At 38.1% G+C, this 16,015-nt stretch overlaps 1 protein-coding gene across 1 annotated transcript in view; it reads left to right on the top strand.

Annotated features, from left to right (window-relative positions):
- The first annotated feature begins 4,492 nt into the window (after nucleotides 1–4,492).
- The window catches only part of DISP1 (dispatched RND transporter family member 1), a 241,911-nt gene continuing 230,388 nt past the window's right edge, over nucleotides 4,493–16,015 (top strand). Inside the window, 1 exon segment of the mRNA XM_020982206.2 lies at nucleotides 4,493–4,572. The gene's annotated coding sequence lies outside the window, so the exon portion shown is untranslated.

Below are 16,015 nucleotides of genomic sequence, written 5' to 3'. Positions count from 1 at the left end.
GAAAGACTACATTTCATTTTGGTTTTTTATTGCTAATGGCTAACACAATGCCTTATGCATGGTAGGCACTTTTAACATGCTTACTGAATGAATGTATTTTCTTACTGGATCCTTACAACAATACTTTAAAGGTAGGTAGAATGGTCATTTCATTTTTTTAAAAAGAATTTTAATTTTTTTTGGCTACGCAATAGGGTTAAGTGACTGGAATTGAACTCAGGTTCTCCTGACTCCAGCGCTGATGCTCTATCCACTGCGCCACCTACCTGCCTCAGTTATTGCATTTCTAAAACATTTTTAGAAATGTTCATTTAAGACAACTTTGAGAGCCAATTTGCAAAATAAGGGAAAATAGTCTTATTCACATTTTGGTGTGGGATAGGGTGCAAAAATAGTTTTACCATGTGGTACTCATCTACCATATTCATCAGGTGACCATAAATGACTTTTGGCTATTCTCCAAAATTTGAATCTATCTTTAAATAGTGAAAAATAGGATTTACCACCAACTAGGATATTCAAAAGAATGTGTTGCAAGGCCGTGAAGGCACTTCCTTTTTGAGCTATGACAGCATCATGGGAATAGGTGAATAGCTTACTGAGGTGACTGCTTTCTTTTTTTTTTTATTTATATTCCTATTAAACATATTTTCACATTAATGAAGTTGTAAGTAAAAATTCAAACCAATAGGAGGAACCATCAGAAAGAGGAAACAAAACTCAACAGAAGAGAAAAAAAAGATAGTTCATCCCATTCACATTCAATTATGATTACTGTGTCTTTTTCTCCATCCTTCCCCTCACCCCTGTTTATGCTTTTCTTTCTCCTTTCTCCTTTCCCCCCCTCACTAGTGTTTTGCTTTTGACTACCACCTCCTTCAGTCTCTCCTCCCTTCTATTATCCCTTTTCCTTTTCTTCCCCTTTACCCTTACTGCTTCTTCCCTCCCTTCTATCCCCCCTCCCTTTTCTTTCCCCTTTTCCCTCCTACTGCCTCTAGGGCAAGTTAGATTGCCATAGTAACTGATTATGTTATTCCCTTCCTGAGCCAAATATGATGAGAGCAAGGTTCAAGCAATGCTCACCCCTCTCCCTTCTTTCCCTCTACCATAATAGGATTTTCTGTCTTTACCCTTTTACCCTTGTCTGCCTCCTCCTTTCTCAATATATTTTCTAAGATCAGATTAATCCACTTACTTGGATCCATTTAACCCATTTAATTAGATTTTTTTTATCATTACATCAAAGTCAACTAATATCCCCTCCCTTTATGTATACTGCTTTAACATGGTGTAATAACAATACACTTCTCAAGAACTGCAAGTGTCATCTTCCCTTCTGGGGATATAAACAGTCCACCCTTATTAACAACATATTGTATCTTTCTGTCCCATTTACCTTTTTATGTCTTTCTTGAATCTTGTTTCTTGAAGATCAAATTTTTTATTGAGCTCTGGTCTTTTTATCAAGAAGGTTTGGAAGTCCCCTATTTCACTGAATATCCATCTCCTCCCTTGAAAAATCATGCTCATTTTTGCAGGGTAGTTGATCCTTGGCTGCAATCCAAGCTCCTTTGCCTTATAGAATATCATGTTCCACGCCCTGTGGTCATTTAATGTAGAAGCTGCAAGGTCCTGTGTAATCCTGACTGTAGTTCCATATGATATTTAAATTGTTTCTTTCTGGCTGCTTGCAGCACCTTCTCTTTTATCTGGTAATTTTGGAATTTTGCTATTATATTCCTTGGCGTTGTCAATTTGGGATCTCTTTCAGGTGGTGAGCGGTGTATTCTTTCTATGGTTATTTTACTTTCTGGTTCTAGGACTTCAGGGCAGTTTTCCTTTATGATTTCCTGAAAGACACTGTCCAGGCCCTTTTTTTCATCATGATTTTCAGGTAGTCCAATAATTTTTAAATTGTCTCTCCTGGATTGATTTTCCAGTGAGGTGACTACTTTCAAAGAGACAATATTTGCTTTACCATCTCCTGCCTCAGTGACTTTGCATAGGCTGTCAGAATATTCTTACCCTACCCTCTTGGAATTCTTAGCTTCCTGATTCCAAGCCCAATGCTCAATCCACTGCACCATATACCTTCCCTTTAAGTAAAATTAATAATACTAATAATTATAACGAATGATAATACTAACATTAATAATATAGTGATTAATAAAACAGTGATGGGGATCCAAGGGAAGGAGAGGAAGGTGATAGGACGGGAATTCCCCTGGAGGGATGAGGAAAAGAAAGAAAAGGCTGGGGTTGACATAAAGGAGGGGAGTGAAGCCCTGGGAGAGGAGGCCTGGAGAGAATGAGAAGCAAAGGAGAGAGAACTAAGCCTGATGTACAGCTCCTGGCATTTTCACTTGCTGTCTCCCAGGCCTAGAATTCTCTCCCTCCTCATCTGTGCCTCCTAACTTCTCTGGCTTCCTTTGAATCTCAGCTAAAATCCCGTCTTCTGCAAGAATCCTTAATGTTAGTGCCTTCCCTATCAGATTATCCCCAATTTATTCTGTATATATCTTGTTTGTACACAGTTTGTATATTGTCTCCCTCATTAGACTGTTTGCTCCTTGAAAGCAGGGATTTTCTCTTACCTATTTTTGTATTCCCAGCACTTAGCATAATGCTTGGCACATAGTAAGTACTATGCTAGTTGATTGACCAAAAGTGCATGCAACATTCCACATTTGTAGTACCCCCATCTCTCTATTTAAAAAATATTCAGAAATCTATTTTTTTCTTCCTTTACCCATGCTTTCTAATACACCAAAGTACCTTTCTAAGCTTGAGGCACCTCATTCAGGGCAGGGTACTGATAATCTAGAAAACATCTGAAGAAGGGCAACCAGGATAGTAAAGGGCCTCCAGTTCAGGCCATATGAGGATGGTTGAAGGAACTGAGGCTGATGTAGAAAGGAGAACTCAGGATGGGGGGGTGGGCAGGTATGATAACCATCTTCAAGTATTTGAAGGGCTATTTCTTGAGAGAGGTACTTGAATTATTTTGCTTGGCCCCAGGGTCAGGTTGGGAGAACTTGGTTAAAGACACTCCCTTGATATATGGAAATAATAAATAATTACACTGATATGAGTACTCTATATCATTTTTCTATCATATGTATTTGATATATTAAATATGATACACATTACCTATCATATTTGAGATAATCTAGATCTAACACATGCTATATTATAGAACAATATAACACAATATATGTTATTTTATAGCATAGAATTATAATAGCATTTTATATCATAGTATTATATCATTATATAAATGTTATAATGCATTATAATATATCAGTATTATTAATATGGCACATAATAGATTAATATGGCATATGATGGATTATTTGTATGATATACAGTAATATGATATATATTTAATAGAATACATGGAGTATACCAAATATAGATTATAGATAAATTGCATAGATAGTACTTATATCAAAGTACTAATAATTATGATTACATCCACATATCAAACCTGAGTCTTCCTCTCATTGCTCCCAACCCTGACCTCTGAGAAAAAGTAAGGCAAGTGTAGTACCTCTGTGAAGTAATAGCCCTTCAAATACTTGAAAATGGTTATCATTCCTGTCTACCTCCACCTCCAGTTTTCTTCTCTTCATCAGCCTCAGTTCCTTCAACATATTATATATTATGTACAGATCATATAAAATATAGATAATTAATTATATATGTATGTATACATGTATGTGTATATATATATACATATACACATACGTATATATGCATATATACATACACACATGTATATATTTCTGGGGAGGGACGTCCTCAAGTATTTGAAGCGCTGTTACTTCGAAGCAGTACTAGACGCCTTGCTTTGCCCAGAGGTCAGGTCTGGGAGCAATGAATGCGTGGAAGACTTGGGCTTGGTGTAAAGAAACAATTAATGATAATATAAATAATTACTTTGATACAAGAAATATAGACATTAATATGTCTATATTTCATATAATCTATAGATAACATAATAGATACATATTTATCTGCTATCCATATTTGACATAATATTATCTATATTTAAGTTATAGGCTAACAGAGCTAGGGAAAGAAGATCGAGCTGCCCGGGGCAGGTTTCCCTCTCACCGGGGGTCTTCAGTCAAACGCAGGACAGCCATTGTCATGGACATGGCTGAAGAGCTTCTGAATGTTCTTGATCTAGTAGGACTCGAAGGACTCAGAGAATCCTCCAAACTCTGGAGTCTAATATCGTTGGGGAGAGACAGGGAAGGAGTCTCATTGTTTGCTACTTTCAGTCTCAGACCTAACTCTGCCCCCGCTCCGGTTCTTTCTCCGGTTCGCGCCACACCCTGGCCACGCCCCCTCCCCGCCCCCGCGAGAAAACACATCTCGGGGCTCCCAAAGGATTCCTAGAGCCTACTCGTTTCGAGGTGACGTAAGGTGACGTCTGGGAATCGGACCGAGGGCTAGAGAGACAGAGGAGGCGGGACTTCCTGTCCCACGCGGCAACGCTTTCCGTCTGGAGCCGGAAGAGCGGTTGCCCGCTGGTGTTTGGGGCCCCCGGGCGGCGTGGAAGAGAAGGTGAGCTTTCAGAAAGCTTGTTCCCTCCCCGGAGGAGCCCGAGCCTAGCGTCTGGTCTCCTTAGAGAATGGCGCTCGGCCAGACCGCTGCCCCGGTGTCACGGGAGGGACCGGGGGATCGGAGGTGAGGGACTGGGGAGATCCCGAGGGTGGAAGGGGTGGGACCGGGGATCCCAGGGAGGGAGAGGAGGGAGGCTGGGGCTGGGGCTGGGGCCAGGGAATCCCCAGGGGGGTTGGGGAAAGGGAAGTCGAGCCGGAGGGGAGCAGAGCCCTGCGGGAGGAGGCCGGCGGAGAGCGAGAGGCGAAGGAGGGAGAACTCGCTCCGATGGGCAACTTGGAGGGCCGGAGAAAGACTGGGCGTGGAAAGGAGAGAGTCTGAGGGGAGACGGAGGGGGATGTCACCTCTCCAGGGAGCAGCCTTGAAGGACAGAAATTGTGCGTGTAGAGTGCCTCAAAGCGGGTGGACAATTGGCCGTAGGAAGCTTTGGTCAAGTATGGGGCGACCCAGGTTGGCCTGTAGGAGATGGGTGGAGATGGAGCAGTTTTCTTGTGGGAATTCCCAAAGGAAAAGACTGGGTTCTCCGCTGCAAGAGGTAGCAAACGCTCTGGGTTAGGGAAATGTGTTCAACTGTGTACTGGATACTGATCTGTCACTACTTCACTTGCAATTAATACTGTTTTTTGATATAGGTATTTTTCTGTGTGGATTTCAGGGAAAGATTTTCCAATTCCACTGAAGACTTTTGAACTCTTCTTCACCCAGGTCTAATTTAATAGAGCTACTTATGTTGCTTTCCTCATTCAAATCCATTATATTATAAATTTCCCTTCAATCAACCAGAATTGTTCTTCTTGGTTCCTTCTCACGAAGTTTGTTGTATTTTTGTTATTTTATTGCTTAATGAAAGTGTCCTCGCCACGTTGTTTTTTTCCTGTGAGTTCTACCTTTATAGGATTTATAGCCATAGTACATTGTTTATGTGTCTTTTGTGTTCTATTTCTCTGACATGTCCATTTTGATACTCTGACATGTCTATTTTGATATGCCATATCATTTCCTAAAATGTTAGGCTATTGGATAGTTCTTTTAGTTGGTATTTTTAAGATTAGGAGAAATGCTTCTTTTTTTCCACTGTTTCTTCCCCAATAATGTAGTTTTGAATAGATTAGGAGAAATGCTTCTTTTCTCCTACTACTGCCTCCCCAATTATGGCAGTTTTGAATTAGGATGCTGTTAATATTGGCATTTATTAAGGGCATTTTTCCCAGCTTTACAGAATCCAACATAGAGTAAAAATTCTGATTGTATTGATCGGAAGATATGAGATTGTTTTAAAATATGGTACCAAAACCATATTTCTGCCCTTTTATACCTACATTTGAGCATTTTATTTTAATTAATTTTCAGTCTTGTAGCAAAACTACTTTTTGGTAATTTATTACTAATCTTAGTTATCTTTTTGTATTATGTATGTGTTATCTATTTACATATTTGTAGAGAGGCAGAAATAAAATGACTGGAATTCAAATACTGCTTCTGACACTAGAAGTGTAAGCTTGGGCCAAATCACTTAAACTCTCAATGCCTCAGGCATTGTCTGAGGCTATGATGTTGTATAACAGGTACTGATCTGTACCGGGAGGAGTTTCCTTACAGGGAATTTTCTACACCAATGAAGTCACACGTCTGGACAGTATACACACACACACACACACACACACACACACACACACACATAACATAAATGTATAGTCATTTAAATATAATTGTGAAATCAGACTTTCTGGCTATTAAGTAGCTTCTAAGTTGTTTGCCCAGAAATTTGCCAATTTTAGCTGAGAAGAACCAGTGTTTCTGTTAATAGTACAAGTTGGTATTTGATGATTAGCAATTTTGCTTGTTTCAAGTGTTTGGCTTTTTAAGTATTTGCCTCTTTTACTTTGTAGGTAACTTTTAGTTTGGTTCAGTAGCCTGACTCTTAACCTTTCCATGTTAAGTAGGGAACTGCTATTTGTAGTTGACAGTGAAGTGCCTTGCCACCTTTGTTATTACCTCAAAAAGCACCTCCAGGGTGGCCCTGAAGATTTATGTTTGAATGAGATTTAAGAGTGTACCTGATACTGGCTTAGACATAGAACATAACATTGGCACAAACCACAGCCACAGAATATAGACTTAGTACATTGAATGCTTTCCTCCCCTGTTTTTTCTTTCTTTTTTTTTTAAGGGGATGAGGGAAATAGATGAAAAAACCCAGCAGTTCTCTAATGTGTTTACATTAACTGCCATATTCATTCTTAGATATAGCTCTTAATTTTAATTCATCCCTTCTCAAGTAGATAGGCCTTGATTTGATCTGTTCATCTGATAAGGCTTGGTTTTATTTTTCCATACAGTTTAGATAAAAACATTTACCCAGCCCATTTTCCCTTCGTTTCTGGGAGAAAAGCAGTTGATAAAGCATTCGAATCTTCAGACTTTAGTTCATGCTTGGAAGGAAGTTCTCGGAGCAGAAACACAAGAACATCTGTCTTCTGGTGTAACAGTTTCTAGTAATGTATTTCAATTGCCCTGCATTCTGAATGATTAAGATTCTTTATCCTCTGTTATAATCACAGAATAAATTTAAAGCTTTCTTACTTGTCTCTGGGTATATTGATTTCTGGTTTTATGTATACTGTCTCTGAACATTAATTTTATTATAAATAGTCACTTAATTATTTGTACACATTGGATGGAAAGGAATTTTCTGTGAGCCAGCACACAGTCCTCTAGTTTTGGGTACCAAATCAGATGAGCTTGCTAGAGAGAGACCTGGGCTAGTTTTCTCACCAACTAGTTGCTGTATAACTTGGGAGAAAATGGCTTTAGTTCCCTTAGTCCCGGCCTAGATTACTCAGTGTAACAGCTGAGTGCTAGAAAACCTTGCTACTGGGAGGGTGGTATTCTGGTTATTATGCAGCTCTTTCATCCATTTGGGTTGGGTTGGGGCTGTGCTTGTCATAGAAGCTGTGAGGAGCCGAGTTATGACACTAGCTCATCTGGAGAATCCAGGAGCCATCATATCCTGGTAGTTGAAGTTCTTTTAGCTTGCTGCCTTGGGTTCATAACTCTGTAACCCCTGACAAGTTTCCCTGCCTTGGGGTGGATTGGTGGACCTGAATCAGCTGTTTATGTTATTGAGAATTAGTGTGGTCTAGAGGAAAGAATGTTGGACTTGGAGTCAGTAGAGGACTAGATTCAAATCCTGCCTCTGGCTCTTAAGAGTTTCGTGACTATGGGCAAGTCACCTTTCTGAGTCTCAGTTTCTTCATCTGGAAAACTGAGGTTTATAATACCAACTCCCCATCTTGTTGTGAGGATTAGATGAGGGAATGTATGTCAGCTTATAGATTTCAAGCCTTAGAGGTCATCTAGCGATGACAAATGAAACAGGTACCCAGACAAGTATCGGCACTTGTCCAGGGTCACCTTAAAGTGCTGTATGAGTGTTGGCTTTTGTTTGTTTAAGTAACAAAACACTAAAGTAACCAGACTATATAAAGTGATTAGTAGTATTTAGATTAAAATAAGTTCTGTGTGGAGTAATAATGTACTTAAAACTCTTGCCTATATGGACTTGGTATTGAAATGGTGTCCACATAATGGATACATTATACTTGCACATATTATAGGCAGTAAACTGATTGAGCTTAGTGTTTATTTAAAATTTTCAAGTGTCTATTTATCATATTTCCTAGATTTAATGCTGATAACCAAAGAGGGGAGAATTTTTGATTGAGGTTTTGGAGGGAGGAAGTATTCAATTTTAGCTAGTTTTGGGGGGAGACTTCAGGCATATGGTCGAACTTAGGAAGAGTCTGAATGCTGGAGGTCTACAGCATTTAAGAAGGTAAAGGGTTGAGAATGATGTTTGGAATTTTTGGACCAAATTGTGATTCTAGAGTAGTGCAGAAAAAACAGGATTTGAGAACGAAGTCTTGTTTGATGTGTCAAAATACAATGATTGAAAGAAAGTAGTTGCCTCTGAAAGGACATGAGAACAAGGCCTGGCAGAGAGCCTTAATGGGATAACTGAATCAGCGGAGACTTTGAGAAGAGTGACATGAACACAACAGTAGCATAGGAATGTTATTCTGGCGTAAGTATTTTGGTGAGAAAATAGAGCAAGAGGCTAGTGAGAACATTTTCATTTGTGAAATGACCAAGAGAGGGGTCAGAATGTCACCTTCATCAGAGTTTCACCATGATGCCTCCTCCTGGCATGGAAGTAACCCAGGGTTCTTGAAGACTTATGCCATTGGAGTGTAAGCTCTGGCAGGTCCCACCAAGTTGGGAAGGTTCTGAGTATGAAACCTATTGTCTGAGGAACAGTCTTGATAAACTAAGACTGTCCATGGTCAAGTTGGCTACAGAATGATGACTCTTGTGGTCACAGCAACTTTGAAAGACTCTACTAAGTTAGAGAGGAATTATGAGTACCCACACTGATTAAAATATGGACCTTTGAAATATTGAAGTCAGCATCAAAAGATGACTCCTATTTGAGCTTCAGCAATTATGTTATTCAGCACCTATGTGGTGTTAACACAAGGCTAGTTAGAGAGGGACATGTGAGACCCTATCCCAAAGCTGCAGATGAAGGAATGCACACAGTGTGTTCAAGGCACAGTGAATAGATTTTTGAACAAAGAATTCTTGTAGAGGAGTAGGAGATAAAGGTGTGGTAGAATTATAAAACGGGTTGAATGCCAGGCTAACAAATTCAATTTTATCCTATAGGCCTGCATTTCTTAAATTAATTTGGCCACAGAACACTTTTGGGTTTGACTTATATTGATGGGACCTATAAATGTGGGTCTTGTGGAACCTGGAGACATTCAGTTAACTGCAGGATAAAATGAGATTGGGAAACATTTTGAGCAAAATAAAAGAAACTGTATATACTGACAAATTGCCCTATGTAAATAGTTTTGATACAACTCTAAAATGAGGGGAAAAAAATACACAGACTTGTAGAGGTAGCTTGGAGTAGTGGATAAAATGCTGGACTTAGAGTCAGGAAAGCTTTGGGTTCAAATCTAGTTTTTAATATACTAAGTGAGTGACTCTGGGCCATCTGATACATAAACCCCATGATCCTCCAGCAACATCATAGGATTCAGTAATCTATTAACTTATAAAGTTCCAGAGGATGAAGGGAATTCCTATACCCAGAATCCCCTTACATTACAGACCTTACAGTTCCCACCTGTCTGTATGAGCATATTGTACTGGAAAGGTACCATATACAATTTTTATGCAAAATATATTTGTTGTGAAAGGGTTTTTTTCCCAGTTCAAATAAAGATGTTTTATTCATTGTAAAATAATTTCTCCTTTTCTTTGTTATTTTCATTGTCATTCAATCTATAATAAGAATACAATTCCAGACCATGTTCAGGGGGAAAAGGATGGCCTATATTCAGAGCCATATGATAGATACTTTCATGTTTTGCATTTTAAAAGGGAAAAATCATTATCATCAGTTTTCTCGGGAAATCCTTACTTTCATCACATATAACACTAGGTTTCTGAAGAACTTATTTTAGAAAAGGCTACCATAGACATTGGGAAACCATTGAAGACTTAAGCTGGCAAGTAATATGATCAAAGCAGTTTTATGAAGATTTTTTTTTGTTCTCTTAGATTAGATTTAAGAGTTGGAAAGCAGGGAAATGAGTTAGGAAATAGCTGCAGTGGTCTAGGCAACAGGAGTTGAGTTCTTAGATGAAGGCAATAACTTAGAGTACAAAGGAAGGGACAGATCTGAGATCTCTCTTCAGATCTCAGTGCTTTTCAAAGCCCACTAGGTCAGCGCTCTCTCTGTCTCTCTCTGTCTCTGTCTGTCTGTCTGTCTGTCTGTCTCTCTCTCTCTGCATGTTGGGGATAAGAGAATTCGAAGTGTAATTTCAAGGCTAAATAACGGGAAGGAAATAGGAGTTTGGAGAGGAGCCCATAGTGGGATAGATAATAAAATCACCCTGATACTAGGGTTATTAACTTGAGTAAAGAGGTGCATGTATTTCAGGGGGTACATGAACTTGGGTGGGAAAAATATATATATATATTTCCATTAACCTCTAAAATTTGGCATTCCCTTTAGTTAATAAAAGCATTCTGAGTAGGGCTCCAGACTGCTAAAGGGGTCCATGACATTTAAGAAGTACTCTGAGGTGTATGTAGTCAGAAATAAGAAAAGGAGAAAACTGAAAAATTAAATTCGAAACTGAAAATTAATCATTGCTGTAAACAAAGGCTTATATCAACTGTATGGTAGCAAATAGGCTAAAAGAAAAGAATTATGACATTGCTATAGGCATAGGTAAAATATTTTGAAGTGCAAAATTGTGTTTTATACCTAAAGAGCAGTATACAGTGAGGTCATCAATATTCAGTGCAGGTTATTTGAAACATAACATAGGTGGAATTAGAGTATTTGGCTTTAAGAATTTTTGGAGCTTGATATGGTGATATCCTAGGTTGATATTCCTAAAGTATAGATAGGACCGTGTCACCTGGCCTCTCCAACGCAGCTCCAGTAATCCCCTCTTGCTTCTAGGACAATGGTTTTCAAAGCCTGCTGGTCAGCCACAAAACTCCCAAGTGTGGCCAGAATTAGATTAAAATATAATTGGAAAATGTGTAACAAAATAAATAAAAATCAGGACAATGTAGATAATGTTAATTTGTGGTTTTCTGAGTCAATATGTGGCCTCAGGGATTTGTTTCTTCTTGAATTTGACACCACTGCTCTAGGGCAACAAGACCTTGAGGTCAAAACTGTTTTTATGAAAATACTAAGATGTTTTTATTTCCAGTATGGTAAATATAGATAGTTATAAGTCACATGAACAAAAGCTCTTTGGGGGTGGGACTCCTCAATTTTTAAAAGTGTTAAGGGGTCCTAAGCCCAAAAAGTTTGAAAATCTCTGCTTTAGGATAAAATACAAAGTTCTCAGGCATTTAAAACCCTTCATAATCTGCTTTCAGCCTACTTTTCCAGGCTTATTGAACATTACTCTCCTCAGCCAAATTAGCTTGCTCCCTTTACACAGCTCATTCCTCTATCCTCTCCCATGCCCTTCTTTTGATTCTGTCTCGTAGACACTAGCCTCTTTCAAGGTACAAATCAGTTACCGCCTCCTGCAGGAAGCCTATCCTCATTTTCCACTGCCCCAATGCTGGTGCCCTCACCAAAGAAATTGCTTTTTCCGAAATTTTCTGAAGTATTCAGAAAATATTCACTTTTCTGTGTATATGTTGTTTCCTTTCAATATTTTGTACTTTCTTTTCTATACACGTTGTTTCCTTTGAAGTAAGCTCCTTGAATGCAAGTCCTGATTTCTTTTTGTTTTGTATCTCTAATGCCTGGCACAGAACGTGCACTTAAAAAAATTTTTTTTAATGAATAAATTCCTGCTCTCTCTCCTACCTCCCTCAACCCTCACTGAAGAGAGAAAAAAAACCCAAAACATCTGCAACAAGTTCACATAGCCAAGTAAAATATAACCCCACATTGGCTATATCTGCAAAAACATTTCTCACTCTGCACGTCTAGTTCATTACCTGTCAGCAGGTCGGCAACATTCTAAATCATTGATCTGGAATTTTGGTTGATCAGAGTTCTTAAAGTCTTTCAAAATTGTTCATCTTTACAATGTTATTACATGAATTGTTTTCCTGATTCTGCTCACTTCACTCTACATGTATTCAAAGTGAGATCCAAGTGATAACAAGTTCCTCCTTAACTGCTTCTTTGCATGTTCTACATGTACCTCCCTGATTATATGGGATAAATCTTTTCACTGGCGCCATTTCTCCTCTTTTATTCCCTACTATATCTCTTCCCTCCCTTCCTTTTTCCCCCCATCTTTTTAAAGTCATCAAAACATAACAAAAATCACTTCCAGGCACTTATTTGAAGGGTTCCTTGTGTTAATCCCGCCTCCCCATTAGAAAGCAAAAATTTCATCCTTATAAAATCTTATCTGATTGCTTACTTATATTTATTTTTTAATGTGTCACTTTATTCCTTGTTTGTATTTCAAAGTTTCTACTAATCAGTGATCTTTTCATCAGGAATACTTGGAAGTCCTCTATTTCATTAATGGTTTTTTTTTTCCCTGTAAGATTACACATATTTTTTTCTGAATAAGTTATTTTTGGTTGTAAGCCTATATTCTTTGTCTTCTGTAACATCATTCCAAGCTCTCTGCTCCTAAATAATGGTGCCTGTCAAATTGTGTGTGATCCTGACTGTGACGCCTGGCAATTTAATTGTATCTGGATGCTTGCCATATTTTCTCTTTTACCTGAAAGCTCTGGATTTTGGCTTTGACATTCCTAGTTTTTATTTTGAAGTTTCTTTCAGGAGGTAATCAGTGGAGTCTTTTGGTTTCACTTTACCCTGTTGTTCTAAGAGAGCTAGGCTATTTCATGATTTTTGTGAAAATATGCTATCCAAGCTTTTTTTGATCATGGCTTTCAAGAGATAGTCCAGTGATTTTTAAATTATTTCTCATTGATCTGTTTTCTAGGCTAGTTTTTAATTTGAACTACCTTACATTTTCTTCTATTTTTTCAATCTTTCAACTTTGTTTTATTATTTCTTATTGTCTCGTTGACTCATTAACTTCTCTTTGGCCCATTCTTATTTTCAGGAAGTTTGTTGTGTGGGTAAAGTTTGTGCCCTTGTGCCAACCTGTAATTTTCTTTCCAAGTCTCTTAGTTCTCATTTCTTTTTTACTGCTATCTTCTATTTCCCTCATTTCATTTATAATACTATTTTAAAACTCATTTTAAAAATAATATTTTATTTTTTCCCAGTTACATGTTAAAACAATTTTTAACATTCATTAAAAAAATTGAGTTCCAAATTATCTCTCTACCATCCTCATCTCCTTCCTTCCTGAGACAGTAAGCAATTTGATATAGTTATACATGTTCAATCATGTAAAACATATTACTATATTAGTCATATTGTGAAAGAAGACATAGACCTAAAGAAAAAAAATGGAAAAAAATACAGAAAGTGAAAAATAGTATGCTTTGATCTGCATTCATACTCCATCAGTTCTTTCTCTGGAGGTGGATAGAATTATTCATCATGAGTCCTTTGGAATATCTTGGACCACTGTATTGCTGAGAATAGTTAAGTCATTCACAGTTGATCATCATATAGTATTGCTGTTACTGTGTACAATGTGAAACTCATTTTTAAAACTTTTGCATCATTTCTTCTAGGATTGATCTTGTGGGTAGATTATGTTTTTCTTTGAGGCTTTGCTTCTAAGTGTTTTGTAGTTACTCTCTTTTGGGTTTGTTACTTGGGCATCCTCAGTCTCATAATAGCTTCTTCTCTGTTTATGTTTTGTCATTCTTCCAGCAATCTGGAATTGGCATTTCTAGCCTAGCTGGGAGCTCTTTTGGTGCTGTCTGTGATCCTAACCCCTCTTCCTTCCTCCCCCCTCCATTTTCCTAGGAGGACTAGCTCTGAAGGCCGTTCTGAGTTTGCTCTAGGTAACCTTGCTCTGGGTATAGAGGCCTGTGCTTCCTGTCCCCGACTGCTATCCTGGCCTGGGGGCTGAGATCAGCTGTGGGTTCCCCTGGGTGCCATAGCTTGGAGTTCTCAGTGTTGAGTCTCTATGCTTTTAGCCCCAGCTGCTGGCCTAATCTAGGGGCTAACTCCACCTTTGGGTCTGGGCTTGCCTCACTCAGAGCTCTAGGTACCCCTTTGGGTGACTCTTTGCTGTTGGACTTGGCCAAGCACTGAGTCCTTGATCAGTGTTAGACATTCTGTGCTGCTGGCCTAACTTGGAACTCTGGGTCCCGAATCTGTGATGCTTGTTCCACAGTTACTGCCCAGGTTACTTGCCTGTCAGTTAAATTTGTGATCTTGGGCTGGAAAGGTCACTGAGTAGTTTTTCCCGCAACTTCCTGATTGCTGCTCCACTGTGAGTCTCTCCCTTAAATGTTTGTTAACAGAATGAGCAAATTCATTGTAGTGTTTGCTTGTAGTGATGCAAACAGTAAGATAAGGAAGGAACTAATGGAGGGGTAATTTTCTTACTCTAGACTTCTTGAACAATCTTTCTGTATTCAACTATATCTTGAGTTCCTGCTATCTTCAAGGTACAATGGGAAATACAGAGAAGAAAATGATGCAGTACCTATGTTCAAGTTGAGGTTTCAAACTATGTGTGTCTTGTCTCCTCAGCTAGATGGCCTTTGAGGGCCACACAACTGTGCCTTCTTATTTTGTATTCCCCCCAATGCTATTCATATAGTAAATAAATGCTCAAATGAATTTTACTTGTTGAATGAATTCTTTGTGTATATGACAGTTTCTTTAATATTGTCATAGCAATCCATAATCCTTGGCTTAAAGTACCTTAGTTATTTAATCAGTAGATTTTTTTTCTTTTTTTTAAGGATTGTCTCCCATAAGTGAAAATCTGAATTTGTAACAGCTAAATTAGGGGTATTTATTCACATTATGAAGCAATTCTTTCTTTAAAAATATTTACCTCTAGGTTTCACTACTTCATTTGTACACTGTGATACAATTAGAAAATTTATTTACATAATGGTTTATACATCTGTAAAATGTGAAACTCTCTGGTGAATCACTTCTAATCGAATATAGTCAGTTTTTATTCTTTTGCTTCACTTTTTTGAATCTTAAAAGCTGAAAGGAGCTTCCAAAGATTTTTCATTTCAGTCTTACTTACTCATTGCTGTCTAAACCATTTGGGGTAAATAGTTTTGTAGCCTGTTTCATTATCCTCTCACCCTGGTGGTAAAATTTTTCCTGATCCCTCATTCTTTAAGCTTATTTGCTCATATTTAGTTCTTTTCTGATAGAGAAAACAACTTCCCTTGATAACAACCCTTCAGTGAGTTTCTTTGCAGCTTTCTCTTGTTCAGGCTAGACAACGTCAGTGCCTTTAAGTGGTCCTTAAAAGACCCATTTTGCATCTCTTTTTAAAAACCATTCATTCAGCAAAGATTTTTTTGAATGCTTGTCTTGTTTAATCTTTCCTGGAGCCCTTTTGGTTTCTTCTCATCATTTTTGAAGTAGTGACCAAAATTGATAAGTAGAGAGGAAATATTACTTCTAGGCTATTACATGCTGGTTTTTGTTTTTTTTTTTTTAAATTAGAGCCTAGATTTGTATTGGCTCTTCTCCCACAAAACTTGCTTTTGAAAAAAAAGTTTGTTGGCCCATATTCATCTTGTGGTCATTTATGATTCCTAGTTCTTTTTATTCTGCTTTTAGAATCACAGACTCTTCCAACTGAAAGGGGCCTTAGAGAATATAGCACAACTCCCTGCATCAGGGAAAGCTGATAAATAAGATCAAAAAACCTCAATTATGCAACTAAAAATAGGCTTGATTTTT

This window comes from Phascolarctos cinereus, unplaced genomic scaffold, assembly GCF_003287225.1.
Source record: "Phascolarctos cinereus isolate Bilbo 61053 unplaced genomic scaffold, phaCin_HiC Scaffold_5;HRSCAF=322, whole genome shotgun sequence".
Classification (NCBI taxonomy): Eukaryota; Metazoa; Chordata; class Mammalia; order Diprotodontia; family Phascolarctidae; genus Phascolarctos; species Phascolarctos cinereus.
The sequence above is the reverse complement of the archived record's forward strand: the minus strand, read 5'-3'. Positions and strand labels throughout refer to the sequence as shown.